Raw genomic sequence first — 14,814 nt, 5'->3', positions numbered from 1 at the left:
TTGAGGATAGTTCCACTAGGAACACAACGTGTAAGGGTTGAGGATAGTTCCACTAGGAACACAACGTGTAAGGGTTGAGGATAGTTCCACTAGGAACACAACGTGTAAGGGTTGAGGATAGTTCCACTAGGAACACAACGTGTAAGGGTTGAGGATAGTTCCACTAGGAACACAACGTGTAAGGGTTGAGGATAGTTCCTGTAGGAACACAACGTGTAAGGGTTGAGGATAGTTCCACTAGGAACACAACGTGTAAGGGTTGAGGATAGTTCCTGTAGGAACACAACGTGTAAGGGTTGAGGATAGTTCCACTAGGAACACAACGTGTAAGGGTTGAGGATAGTTCCACTAGGAACACAACGTGTAAGGGTTGAGGATAGTTCCACTAGGAACACAACGTGTAAGGGTTGAGGATAGTTCCACTAGGAACACAACGTGTAAGGGTTGAGGATAGTTCCACTAGGAACACAGCGTGTAACTGTAAGGGTTGAGGATAGTTCCACTAGGAACACAACGTGTAAGGGTTGAGGATAGTTCCACTAGGAACACAACGTGTAAGGGTTGAGGATAGTTCCACTAGGAACACAACGTGTAAGGGTTGAGGATAGTTCCACTAGGAACACAACGTGTAAGGGTTGAGGATAGTTCCACTAGGAACACAGCGTGTAACTGTAAGGGTTGAGGATAGTTCCACTAGGAACACAACGTGTAAGGGTTGAGGATAGTTCCACTAGGAACACAACGTGTAAGGGTTGAGGATAGTTCCACTAGGAACACAACGTGTAAGGGTTGAGGATAGTTCCACTAGGAACACAACGTGTAAGGGTTGAGGATAGTTCCACTAGGAACACAACGTGTAAGGGTTGAGGATAGTTCCACTAGGAACACAACGTGTAAGGGTTGAGGATAGTTCCACTAGGAACACAACGTGTAAGGGTTGAGGATAGTTCCACTAGGAACACAACGTGTAAGGGTTGAGGATAGTTCCACTAGGAACACAACGTGTAAGGGTTGAGGATAGTTCCACTAGGAACACAACGTGTAAGGGTTGAGGATAGTTCCACTAGGAACACAACGTGTAAGGGTTGAGGATAGTTCCACTAGGAACACAACGTGTAAGGGTTGAGGATAGTTCCACTAGGAACACAACGTGTAAGGGTTGAGGATAGTTCCACTAGGAACACAACGTGTAAGGGTTGAGGATAGTTCCACTAGGAACACAACGTGTAAGGGTTGAGGATAGTTCCACTAGGAACACAACGTGTAAGGGTTGAGGATAGTTCCACTAGGAACACAACGTGTAAGGGTTGAGGATAGTTCCACTAGGAACACAACGTGTAAGGGTTGAGGATAGTTCCACTAGGAACACAACGTGTAAGGGTTGAGGATAGTTCCACTAGGAACACAACGTGTAAGGGTTGAGGATAGTTCCACTAGGAACACAACGTGTAAGGGTTGAGGATAGTTCCACTAGGAACACAACGTGTAAGGGTTGAGGATAGTTCCTGTAGGAACACAACGTGTAAGGGTTGAGGATAGTTCCACTAGGAACACAACGTGTAAGGGTTGAGGATAGTTCCTGTAGGAACACAACGTGTAAGGGTTGAGGATAGTTCCACTAGGAACACAACGTGTAAGGGTTGAGGATAGTTCCACTAGGAACACAACGTGTAAGGGTTGAGGATAGTTCCACTAGGAACACAACGTGTAAGGGTTGAGGATAGTTCCACTAGGAACACAACGTGTAAGGGTTGAGGATAGTTCCACTAGGAACACAGCGTGTAACTGTAAGGGTTGAGGATAGTTCCACTAGGAACACAACGTGTAAGGGTTGAGGATAGTTCCACTAGGAACACAACGTGTAAGGGTTGAGGATAGTTCCACTAGGAACACAACGTGTAAGGGTTGAGGATAGTTCCACTAGGAACACAACGTGTAAGGGTTGAGGATAGTTCCACTAGGAACACAGCGTGTAACTGTAAGGGTTGAGGATAGTTCCACTAGGAACACAACGTGTAAGGGTTGAGGATAGTTCCACTAGGAACACAACGTGTAAGGGTTGAGGATAGTTCCACTAGGAACACAACGTGTAAGGGTTGAGGATAGTTCCACTAGGAACACAACGTGTAAGGGTTGAGGATAGTTCCACTAGGAACACAACGTGTAAGGGTTGAGGATAGTTCCACTAGGAACACAACGTGTAAGGGTTGAGGATAGTTCCACTAGGAACACAACGTGTAAGGGTTGAGGATAGTTCCACTAGGAACACAACGTGTAAGGGTTGAGGATAGTTCCACTAGGAACACAACGTGTAAGGGTTGAGGATAGTTCCACTAGGAACACAACGTGTAAGGGTTGAGGATAGTTCCACTAGGAACACAACGTGTAAGGGTTGAGGATAGTTCCACTAGGAACACAACGTGTAAGGGTTGAGGATAGTTCCACTAGGAACACAACGTGTAAGGGTTGAGGATAGTTCCACTAGGAACACAACGTGTAAGGGTTGAGGATAGTTCCACTAGGAACACAACGTGTAAGGGTTGAGGATAGTTCCACTAGGAACACAACGTGTAAGGGTTGAGGATAGTTCCACTAGGAACACAACGTGTAAGGGTTGAGGATAGTTCCACTAGGAACACAACGTGTAAGGGTTGAGGATAGTTCCACTAGGAACACAACGTGTAAGGGTTGAGGATAGTTCCACTAGGAACACAACGTGTAAGGGTTGAGGATAGTTCCACTAGGAACACAACGTGTAAGGGTTGAGGATAGTTCCACTAGGAACACAACGTGTAAGGGTTGAGGATAGTTCCACTAGGAACACAACGTGTAAGGGTTGAGGATAGTTCCACTAGGAACACAACGTGTAAGGGTTGAGGATAGTTCCACTAGGAACACAACGTGTAAGGGTTGAGGATAGTTCCACTAGGAACACAACGTGTAAGGGTTGAGGATAGTTCCACTAGGAACACAACGTGTAAGGGTTGAGGATAGTTCCACTAGGAACACAACGTGTAAGGGTTGAGGATAGTTCCACTAGGAACACAACGTGTAAGGGTTGAGGATAGTTCCACTAGGAACACAACGTGTAACTGTAAGGGTTGAGGATAGTTCCACTAGGAACACAACGTGTAAGGGTTGAGGATAGTTCCACTAGGAACACAACGTGTACAGTAAGGGTTGAGGATAGTTCCACTAGGAACACAACGTGTACAGTAAGGGTTGAGGATAGTTCCACTAGGAACACAACGTGTAAGGGTTGAGGATAGTTCCACTAGGAACACAACGTGTAAGGGTTGAGGATAGTTCCACTAGGAACACAACGTGTAAGGGTTGAGGATAGTTCCACTAGGAACACAACGTGTAAGGGTTGAGGATAGTTCCACTAGGAACACAACGTGTACAGTAAGGGTTGAGGATAGTTCCACTAGGAACACAACGTGTACAGTAAGGGTTGAGGATAGTTCCACTAGGAACACAACGTGTACAGTAAGGGTTGAGGATAGTTCCACTAGGAACACAACGTGTAAGGGTTGAGGATAGTTCCACTAGGAACACAACGTGTAAGGGTTGAGGATAGTTCCACTAGGAACACAACGTGTAAGGGTTGAGGATAGTTCCACTAGGAACACAACGTGTAAGGGTTGAGGATAGTTCCACTAGGAACACAACGTGTAAGGGTTGAGGATAGTTCCACTAGGAACACAACGTGTAAGGGTTGAGGATAGTTCCACTAGGAACACAACGTGTAAGGGTTGAGGATAGTTCCACTAGGAACACAACGTGTAAGGGTTGGGGATAGTTCCACTAGGAACACAACGTGTAAGGGTTGGGGATAGTTCCACTAGGAACACAACGTGTAAGGGTTGAGGATAGTTCCACTAGGAACACAACGTGTAAGGGTTGAGGATAGTTCCACTAGGAACACAACGTGTAAGGGTTGAGGATAGTTCCACTAGGAACACAACGTGTAAGGGTTGAGGATAGTTCCACTAGGAACACAACGTGTAAGGGTTGAGGATAGTTCCACTAGGAACACAACGTGTAAGGGTTGAGGATAGTTCCACTAGGAACACAACGTGTAAGGGTTGAGGATAGTTCCACTAGGAACACAACGTGTAAGGGTTGAGGATAGTTCCACTAGGAACACAACGTGTAAGGGTTGAGGATAGTTCCACTAGGAACACAGCGTGTACAGTAAGGGTTGAGGATAGTTCCACTAGGAACACAACGTGTAAGGGTTGAGGATAGTTCCACTAGGAACACAACGTGTAAGGGTTGAGGATAGTTCCACTAGGAACACAACGTGTAAGGGTTGAGGATAGTTCCACTAGGAACACAACGTGTAAGGGTTGAGGATAGTTCTGTTTCCTGTAGGAACACAACGTGTAAGGGTTGAGGATAGTTCCACTAGGAACACAACGTGTAAGGGTTGAGGATAGTTCTGTTTCCTGTAGGAACACAACGTGTAAGGGTTGAGGATAGTTCCACTAGGAACACAACGTGTAAGGGTTGAGGATAGTTCCTGTAGGAACACAACGTGTAAGGGTTGAGGATAGTTCCTGTAGGAACACAACGTGTAAGGGTTGAGGATAGTTCCTGTAGGAACACAACGTGTAAGGGTTGAGGATAGTTCCACTAGGAACACAACGTGTAAGGGTTGAGGATAGTTCCACTAGGAACACAACGTGTAAGGGTTGAGGATAGTTCCACTAGGAACACAACGTGTAAGGGTTGAGGATAGTTCCACTAGGAACACAACGTGTAAGGGTTGAGGATAGTTCCACTAGGAACACAACGTGTAAGGGTTGAGGATAGTTCCACTAGGAACACAACGTGTAAGGGTTGAGGATAGTTCCACTAGGAACACAACGTGTAAGGGTTGAGGATAGTTCCACTAGGAACACAACGTGTAAGGGTTGAGGATAGTTCCACTAGGAACACAACGTGTAAGGGTTGAGGATAGTTCCACTAGGAACACAACGTGTAAGGGTTGAGGATAGTTCCACTAGGAACACAACGTGTAAGGGTTGAGGATAGTTCCACTAGGAACACAACGTGTAAGGGTTGAGGATAGTTCCGCGGTCACAAGCGCGGAAGTGCTGATTAGATGTAACTCCTAAGTTCGAAAGGAGTGAAGTCTTGTCTATAGGCTGCCGAATAGATGGGGTTCCGGGTTTAGAGATGGAAGCTTAAGCTTAAGTTTAAAGTTAGATTTATCTTCTTGAAGTAACTCTTAAGGAATCTTAAATCCGTCAGAGGATAATTGCTGGCAAGTTGCCTTATAAAAGGAGGGAGTGACGTAACGACTAGGTAGTCGTGACGTCAACCCTGACACAACGCAAGGGATCGAAGGACTTGTCATGGATATTGATTGGCGTGTACAGTGGCCAATGGCCGGGTCTCCCTAAAAGGAAACACATTTTAATTGTCATTATTGCTACTGGTGTACTAGTCTCACGAAACCTAACTATTCCACAATCTCCGAAATCCGAATGCTATATATCGGATGGTGACAACTCATGACAATAAACACAATTCTTTGGGCAAGACATATAATTGGAAAAAAGGGCAGTGTACACTTTTTTTTAAATGTTTTTCTTCTTTCTATAATTATTTGTTCAGCCCAAAATATTGTGTTTATCATGATTTGATTGTCACCATCCGAGTTGCATGGCTTGGTCCGAGGCTTTAAAGGTCTTTAAATAAATACGTTTTGAAACGTCTGTGGAAAAACTGTATATGTTTTTCCCTTTTTACCTCCTCTATGATGATTTCCTGTTTTTGGCTATATGGAAGTGTATATTTGTACGTCTCTAAATGTTATGATGAATTGAACATGGTGGACCCTCTTGTAAACCAGTTTTGTATTGAGTTTAATTCTCCAATCTGTTAATAAATACTTGATTGATACAATCAACCAATCAATCAATCAATCAATCAATCAATACAATCTGTTTGACCAGAATGGAACAGAGCCTTCGTTAGTATCATCAGTAACACCTGTAAAGGTAAAGGACACCAGGGGCCCAAGTTCTTTCCAAATATAGCCCACTTCATATAATTATATGCAAATATACAGTGACAAAGAAAACACCCCAAGGGTGGCAACCAAATGATTATTATTAGCCAGACGGTTGGTCATTTGTGTTGTGAAGGTGTCTTACCTCAGGCTAGCCGTAGGTGGCGCTGCCTCTTCTAGATGCGTCTCGTCTCCACAAAGGAAATGGGATGTGGGTGGAGCTTAAAGCAGGTGTGTTGGGGGGGGGGGTGGAGCTAACTTCAACCAGGAAGTGATGCCTGCGAATTGAAAGTATTCCAGAACACCACCGCTGTCTGTCCGTCCGGCCCAGATATTGATTCAAACAACTCTTAATTAAGTAAAACGTTCTGTGACTACAGTGTCAAAAAAAACAAAAAAACGATACAATATCTCCCTGATTATGAACACGTAGATACGGTCAGTTTTCACAGACAAAGCTCTTACAGTATATTGTTATCGATAATATTTATGGCACATACAGAGTAATATTGATAATAACAATATTAATGCTACACAGCACTGCGGTTTGTTCACATTGACTTATTAAGGATGTTTGATATGTTTCTGAAGCCCTGATTAAAAAAATAAACACTTATAAATAAAGTTACATTTGGCAGTCCTCTCTCTCTCTCTCTCTCTCTCTCTCTCTCTCTGCGTTCAGCGCGACTTACGACAACACATTCTACTGTTCGCAGTAACGAGGACGGTATAGCACGGCCGCAACAATGCAGTTCACAGTCTCTCCACCAGAGGGTCACCGACGAGTCGACCTCACGTTGTTAGTTCATATTCTGCCGGCCAGCAGAGGCTCTCTAGAGACTAGAGCCTCTGCCTGAAGACCAAAACACTGATCGATGTCTCCGTTACGATGTTGGGGGGTTTCCACACACAGGAGACACAGGTTCAAATCCCAGGTGTTAGGTTGAAGCCGTGACCCGCTTTGGGTGAGTTTAGCAGTAGCAGTTGAGCCTCTGCCTGATGACCAAAAAAAGCCTGATATCTGTCCCCGGCCCTTTAGCCTATAGCGGGTACGATGTTTGTCGTCTTCAGACGTCCCTTAGAGCAGCTATAGGAGCCCGCCGGTTGGAATCCCAGGCGCAGCTACACTGTGCGTGATAAATCCCAGTGCGCGGCGGTCAGACTTCAGTAACGCTAACCGCTAACGAACCACCGCTAGCTAACTGTTGACGTCCCACGAAAAGCAGTTTTAAGGTATAAATGAATGCTTCCTGTTCAGGAAGATTATTATTATAATTATTATTTTTTTTTCTTTTAGTCTTGTTTCGTTTCCATCCCTGCTCTCCCATTGGCTTCCAGCTGTGATGTCATCATCATCGCTCCATCCACTATGATGTCATCCCTCCGTTGTGCCATCCTGCCCCATCTGCCTCGACCGTCCATCCTTCTACCTATTACATGTCTCTCTCTCTCTCTCTCTCTCTCTTTCTCTCTCTCTCTCCGGGTGCACGTAATGACAGAGTGATGGAAGGTCGTTAGGTCAGATCATCTGGAGGAACAACAGCGCCACCAGCAGGTTGGTTGAGCTTCCAGTCGGATCCTCTCAGGTCACCATAGAGCTGCAGACCGAAGCACCACACGTCATCACGTGTTCTTCTGATCTACAGCTCCTGTGGTCCTCAGTGGAGACGACCAGCAGAACAGATGTTTGTGGGGACCTTCTCCAGGGTTCTACAGCTCCTGTGGTCCTCAGTGGAGGAGACCTGCAGAACAGATGTTTGTAGTGGTGGGTAAGGTTCCATTACAACACCATTACAACAAGGTCAAACCCATGTTGATTTGATTTATAGGTCTAAATCTATGACGAAATATGTCCGTCGACTACACCTTTTTTCACAGACAAAAACTGAATAAAAACAAAGCTACGGTGACTAAAACTAAAATAATATTATATAAAATAATAATAATAATGATAAAACAGATAGAAGATCTACAAGTTCATGGCGCACATGGTTAAATGATTGTGACTCTCTATATTAACTCATTGTTAATGCGTGCGTGGGGGACTGAATTGCAGCCACCTGTATAGGTTTTGAAGGAGGCTAGGGACTCTCACTCTCACACGTCTTTATGACTGTTGGCAGGGCGTTCCACGAGAATTGGTGTTGTGATTGTGGAGTTAGACCATTATTGGTTCCCAACCTTTTTATACCAAAGTACCACCATAATAACTGATGACTAATAGGCCTATCTCACAGCATTTCCCCGCCCCCTTTCCACGCCCCCTTTTGGAGCTAGTGGTGTTATTTTTTCTGCGGTCCATAGGCTTCCATGTTAAAAGAGGTATTTTCACAAGCCACAAACTACCGTTTTGTAAAGGTAAGGTTTATTCTACTTATTTGAGTTATACCATTGTTTTTTCTTCATATTATTATCGGTCTTTGACATTCTAACATTAGGAAATGTACTTAGACTCTCCAGAGAAAAAAAGTGTAAATGCCTAATGTTAAATGACACCACTATCTACCGGAAGTGGGCGTGGAAAGCAGGCTGTGAGATAGGCCTATACAGGAGTGTATACCTGCCCTTTTTGTTCCATTAATACCTAAGCCAATAATGCTGCTGCTCTGACAAAACTCTGTCTAATCACTAATCAGCACAACTGATGATATTTATAATGTGATTAATCCGTTCTCAAATCTTCTATTAATGGCTATAGGTGTGATGTCATGCTAGTTTCAGCACGGCTGGAGAGCCTGTTTCAACCAATCGCTTGGTCAGAAGAACTACCTGTAGTAATTATTTCATTCCAATGTAGTATATCTCCTTTTTTGGGCGACTCAACTCAAGTAGCCTAGTGGTTGGGAACCTCTGCAATAAGGGACACAACTTTGAGTTCCCAAAATGAGGAACAAAGTCCAATAAGGGAAACAACTTTGAGTTTCCAAAATAAGGAACAAAGTCCAATGAGGGACAGACAGCGTCTCCTTATCAGTCCAATGACTAGTCTAGTCTGTTCTAGACTAGTCTAGTCTATAGTCTATAGCATGGGTTTTCAACAGGTGGTCCGTGGACCACTGGTGGTCCGTGGAGGTATTGCATGTGGTCCCTGACCATGCATTTAGTAATGTATAGGATTTGTTGATTTGTTATAAATGTTCTTTCCACTAGTTGAGAAACCGTGAACTGAAAGACCTGGTGACCTATGAGTCCATCCATGTATAGTAATTTACTGACAAGTTGGAGTTCAAGAAATTCAACAGAAAAAGGGAGTTAGAATCTCAAGAAGTGTCTGGTTGAGTCATTATTATTAGGACATTTTACCAGTAGTAGTCAACGGTTGAGAAACAGTTTGATGTATACACATGGGATGCATAGCTAGGGTTAACTTACAAAAGCACTAATCTTATAGCCCATATCCCCACCCAACACAATAGTGGTCCCCAGGTTGATTCTAAGTCAGGGTGGTGGTCCCTCGTTCACAATCAGTTGAAAACCCCTGGTCTATAGTCTATAGTCTATAGTCTGGTCTAGTCTCTAGCTGCTGGACAACATAAGCTGTAAAGATACATTTATGTGACAATGTGACATTTGTGTATGTGTTAAATACACCATGTGACCTGTTGAAACACACACACACACACACACACACACACACACACACACACACACACACACACACACACACACACACACACACACACACACACACACACACACACACACACAGCTAAATGCTACAGCATATGTGTATCATGTTATGTAAAGAATTCTGTCCAATATGAATTACAATCTATGCTAATTATGCAGCAGCACTCGTTCGTTGCATGTGTGTGCGTGTGTGTGTGTGTGTGTGTGTGTGTGTGTGCGTGTGTGTGTGTGCGTGCGTGCGTGCGTGTGTGCGTGCGTGCGTGCGTGCGTGCGTGCGCAGGAGAAACACTGCAGTATTGGCGACAGCAGCAACAGTGCGCTCACCTGCTTGCAGATCCGCTGTTGTTGTTTTTAAAAATAACAACAACACAAACAATAATAATAATAATAATGTTCCATTAATATGAACGTCCTCGTTGTGATGCTGTCTTCTTCTCAGCGAAGGAGGAGGAGGACGAGGAGCAGGGAGACAGGCAGAGAGACAGACAGACGGCTGGACCGCTGACATTGACTCCATCACATCTTCCTGTCTGTCTGTTCACCTTGTCTGTCTGTCTGTCTGTCTGTCTGTCTGTCTGTCCGTGTTGGTCGGTTTCGGTGTATTTGTGTGTGTGTGTGTGTGTGTTTGTGTGTGTGTGTTGTTTGTGTGTGCGTGCGTGCGTGAGAGTGTGTGTGAGTCACCGCTCTGTTCGCGCTTCCATCTGTCCTCCAACCCCCCCCCTCACTGCAGAGAAAAGACACACACGCACGCACATGCGCGCACGCACACACATTCAGCATCACAATCACATCTCTCCCACGGTTTCCATGACAACGATGTGCCATGTAGGAGGGGGAGGAGTGTGGGAGGAGCCTGGCTGTTGGCACCTTAGCGCACGCACACACACACACGCACACGCACACACACACACACACGCACACACACACACACACACACACACACACACACACACACACACACACCTCTATCTATCTATCTATCTCTACATACATACATACATACATACATACATACATACATACATACATACATACATACATACATACATACATACATACATACATACATACATGTAGAGATAACGTGCTCTAATTTATTTATGGCATTAATGCATGAACAACTAGAGCTGCACTCTGTCGAGTGCCTACTTGCTTGTTGCACACAAGTAGGCCATAAATGGCCTACTAGTGAGCAAGCAGAGCGCGCACTAGTGTTGAAAATTGATGATGGTAATTACTTATAAGCTTGTTTGACGTCACACTGGAACTCGTCATCGTTGCGTCACCGTCAACTATACCCTGGCATTGGTACATAATCTAAATCACGATTCACGGAAAACATACCTGCACAGTCAGCTTCCGTATGTCCGTATGACATCATATCACGTGCATTCTAAGGGACATTTGTGCATATCTTCATCACGTCATGGGACATATGCTTCGTAGCATGATAAAAACACACCTGCGCGGTCAGCTTGGGGCCAGCATATGACGGCATAACGTGTGCTGGCCCCAAACATCACACCTGGCCGAAAACATGACTTGCACGCTCTGCTTGCGCAAGTAACTTGTTGCACACAAGTAGGCCATATGGCCTACTAGTGCGCAAGCAGAGTGTGCAAGTACTGTAGACCGCTACAAACTTTCAAATCTCAGCCTCTCTGTGAAGGAACGTTTGCAATAATGAATTATTAGGTTTAGCTATTTGCTACGTACCTTGCTTTTGGAGGAGAAAAAGTAGTATTTTGAAGTATGGTAATGATTACTTATGCCTGTTATGGCAGTGGTGTCAGATTACATACATGTATACATAGGGGCATTACCTTTAGTCCACCCGACACTGAAACATGTCATCGTTACGTCACAATCGATAACCAATTATACCCTGGCATTGGTACATATATTCATCACGTCATATGCTCATATGTCCATATAGCCTATGTCTATAGACCAATTCTTTGTTTACAAACATTGGGACTGGGCGCACGGGGTGACTGTTTCATGTAATCAATTCCCAACAGATCTCCAAACCTGTTGTTTTGGGGAGTGCTGGTTTCAGTCCATTCAACCTCCTCTTGTGAGTTGGCTTGTGAGATGCACCCATTGCACCCTAGGAGACATTTATACTTCAAAGCGCAACAGTATTGCGCACAGAGAAATGAAATGATGAAATGATTACTATATTTACCCAGGGTATCTGGGCTAAGTTCAAGAACTTGTTTCCAGCCAGGCCCTGCTCATAGAACATTTCATCGTAGTGGTTCAATGCCTTGTTCAAGGGCACTTCAGCGGTGGTAATTTTAACGTGTCGGACCGCTGATTCGAACTGGCGACCTTCCGGTATCAAGACCGCTCCGCAATCCGTTCGGCCACCGCTGCCACTTAGGAACAGCTGATATACAAGCTCACATCGCATCGCAGATGCGACTGTTGTGAGCGTAGAGGTCTGCGTGCGCGACACCATCGCGGGACGAAGCATAAATTATACTTGATGGGCCGCAGGTGCGCGTGCAGCCGTGCACAAATAGGCTCTGCTGCCGTGACCATGAGCGCACCTCCCGTTCTTATGACAGCGACTGGAGGTGTGGTTTTGAGGACAACTGTTTTGAATTACTATTATTGTTCAAACACAACAGAAACCAATAACTATATATTTCAAGGGCGAGAGATCACAATAAAAATCCTAATCATTCTTCCTCCACATGGGAGGAAAACAGCATCTGAAAGTTTGATGGGGCATTTTTTACACGTGAGTGCAGTTAGAACTTTTCAATTGCATCTTATGAGAGGTGGTGTTCTTCTGCTGCCTTTGCATATGTCCCATGACGTGATGAAGATGTACCTGTCCCTTAGAATGCACGTGACATGATGTCATACGGACATACGGAAGCTGACCGTGCAGGTATGCTGACCGTACATGATTATGTACCAACGTCAGGGTATAATTGGTTGACGATGGTGATGTGATGATGATGTGTTTCAGTGTCAAGTACATACGCATCAAACCACCCAGCTAATCACATTATACCACTATACCACTCAGAAACTACATATACATACATATACTGACAGTGGCGTGCACAGACATTTAGAGGGGCAGGTGCTCAAGTTAAAAAAGGGCACCTTGTGCAGCGCGTGGAACCGGCCGGTTGCCTTAATCTATTTTGGGCGGGAAGCCCTTTTGGTGTTAACATTATGTTATGCTTTAGCTATTGAAAAATAGCAGATCTACAAGCTCATAGCGCGCCACCGAGTGGCGCGCTATGAACTTGTAGGTCTGCTATTTTTGAAAAAGAAAAAAAACAAGAAAAAAAAAGTTTTTTTTCTTCTTTTTTTTTCAAAAGGGCACATTGCCAAAAGGGCAGGGGGTGCTCTAGCACCCCTAGTGTCTATCTGTGCACGCCACTGTATACTGAGATAGATACAGTGGGAAGTTGAAAGCCCCTCAGCTTATTGAATTACAATCAGATCATTCCTACACCAGTGGTTCCAAAACCTTTTCATGTCCAGGACCCCCAAATTGACACTAATTAGCCCACGGACCCCCATTTGAAAACATATGCCAGGGACCCCCCATAAGAGAAGGTTTTTTTACGGCTCTAGCAGTGATTCTCAACCCGTTACATTTTAACGACCCCCAGTTTGACCTGCATTAGTCTACGGACCCCCCCATTTAATGACATTTCTATCTCTGACTGGGACCCCCAATTTATATTGTAAAATCAATGTTGATTTAACTCTGAGAGTCGGGTCCATTTGGTTCCATTTGTACATTCTCAGAGTTACAGACCCATAAGGGTCCATTTGGTTCCAAACTATAATTTATCTGGGGACCCCCTGGAACTCCCTCAAGGACCCCTGGGGGTCCCCGGACCCCACTTTGGGAACCACTGCTGTATATTGTGTGTATCAATATGATATCAATATGTTCACCACTGGGTCAACAGATATAAGGTCATATTTCATGACATCGAGATTATTCATAAAACAAGATGGCTTTCTGGACTACGGCTGCATGGGACCTGGGACTCGATTACAAATATATCTAATTTAATTAGAGGCTTTGTAATGAATTAATTTAAATGAATCACATATCAATATTTGACCTGAGAACAGTGAGAGGCTTTTTTCTCCTTTTTTTTAAATGGATTTTGGCATACAAGTGAACAAAGCAGGGGGTCCCCGAAGCAGGGGGTCCCCGATGCTATCTAACATACAAGTGAACAAAGCAGGGGGTCCTCCATAGGGCCGGGGGTCCGCCGGGGGTCCCCGATGCTATCTAACATACAAGTGACCAAAGCAGGGGGTCCCCGATGCTATCTAACATACAAGTGACCAAAGCAGGGGGTCCCCGATGCTATCTAACATACAAGTGACCAAAGCAGGGGGTCCCCGATGCTATCTAACATACAAGTGACCAAAGCAGGGGGTCCCCGATGCTATCTAACATACAAGTGACCAAAGCAGGGGGTCCCCGATGCTATCTAACATACAAGTGACCAAAGCAGGGGGTCCCCGATGCTATCTAACATACAAGTGACCAAAGCAGGGGGTCCCCGATGCTATCTAACATACAAGTGACCAAAGCAGGGGGTCCCCGATGCTATCTAACATACAAGTGACCAAAGCAGGGGGTCCCCGATGCTATCTAACATACAAGTGACCAAAGCAGGGGGTCCCCGATGCTATCTAACATACAAGTGACCAAAGCAGGGGGTCCCCGATGCTATCTAACATACAAGTGACCAAAGCAGGGGGTCCCCGATGCTATCTAACATACAAGTGACCAAAGCAGGGGGTCCCCGATGCTATCTAACATACAAGTGACCAAAGCAGGGGGTCCCCGATGCTATCTAACATACAAGTGACCAAAGCAGGGGGTCCCCGATGCTATCTAACATACAAGTGAACAAAGCAGGGGGTCCCCGATGCTATCTAACATACAAGTGACCAAAGCAGGGGGTCCCCGATGCTATCTAACATACAAGTGACCAAAGCAGGGGGTCCCCGATGCTATCTAACATACAAGTGACCAAAGCAGGGGGTCCCCGATGCTATCTAACATACAAGTGACCAAAGCAGGGGGTCCCCGATGCTATCTAACATACAAGTGACCAAAGCAGGGGGTCCCCGATGCTATCTAACATACAAGTGACCAAAGC

The sequence above is a fragment of the Electrona antarctica genome (genome assembly GCF_951216825.1).
Source record: "Electrona antarctica genome assembly, chromosome: 21".
NCBI lineage: Eukaryota > Metazoa > Chordata > Actinopteri > Myctophiformes > Myctophidae > Electrona > Electrona antarctica.
Note: the sequence above shows the minus strand (reverse complement) of the source record.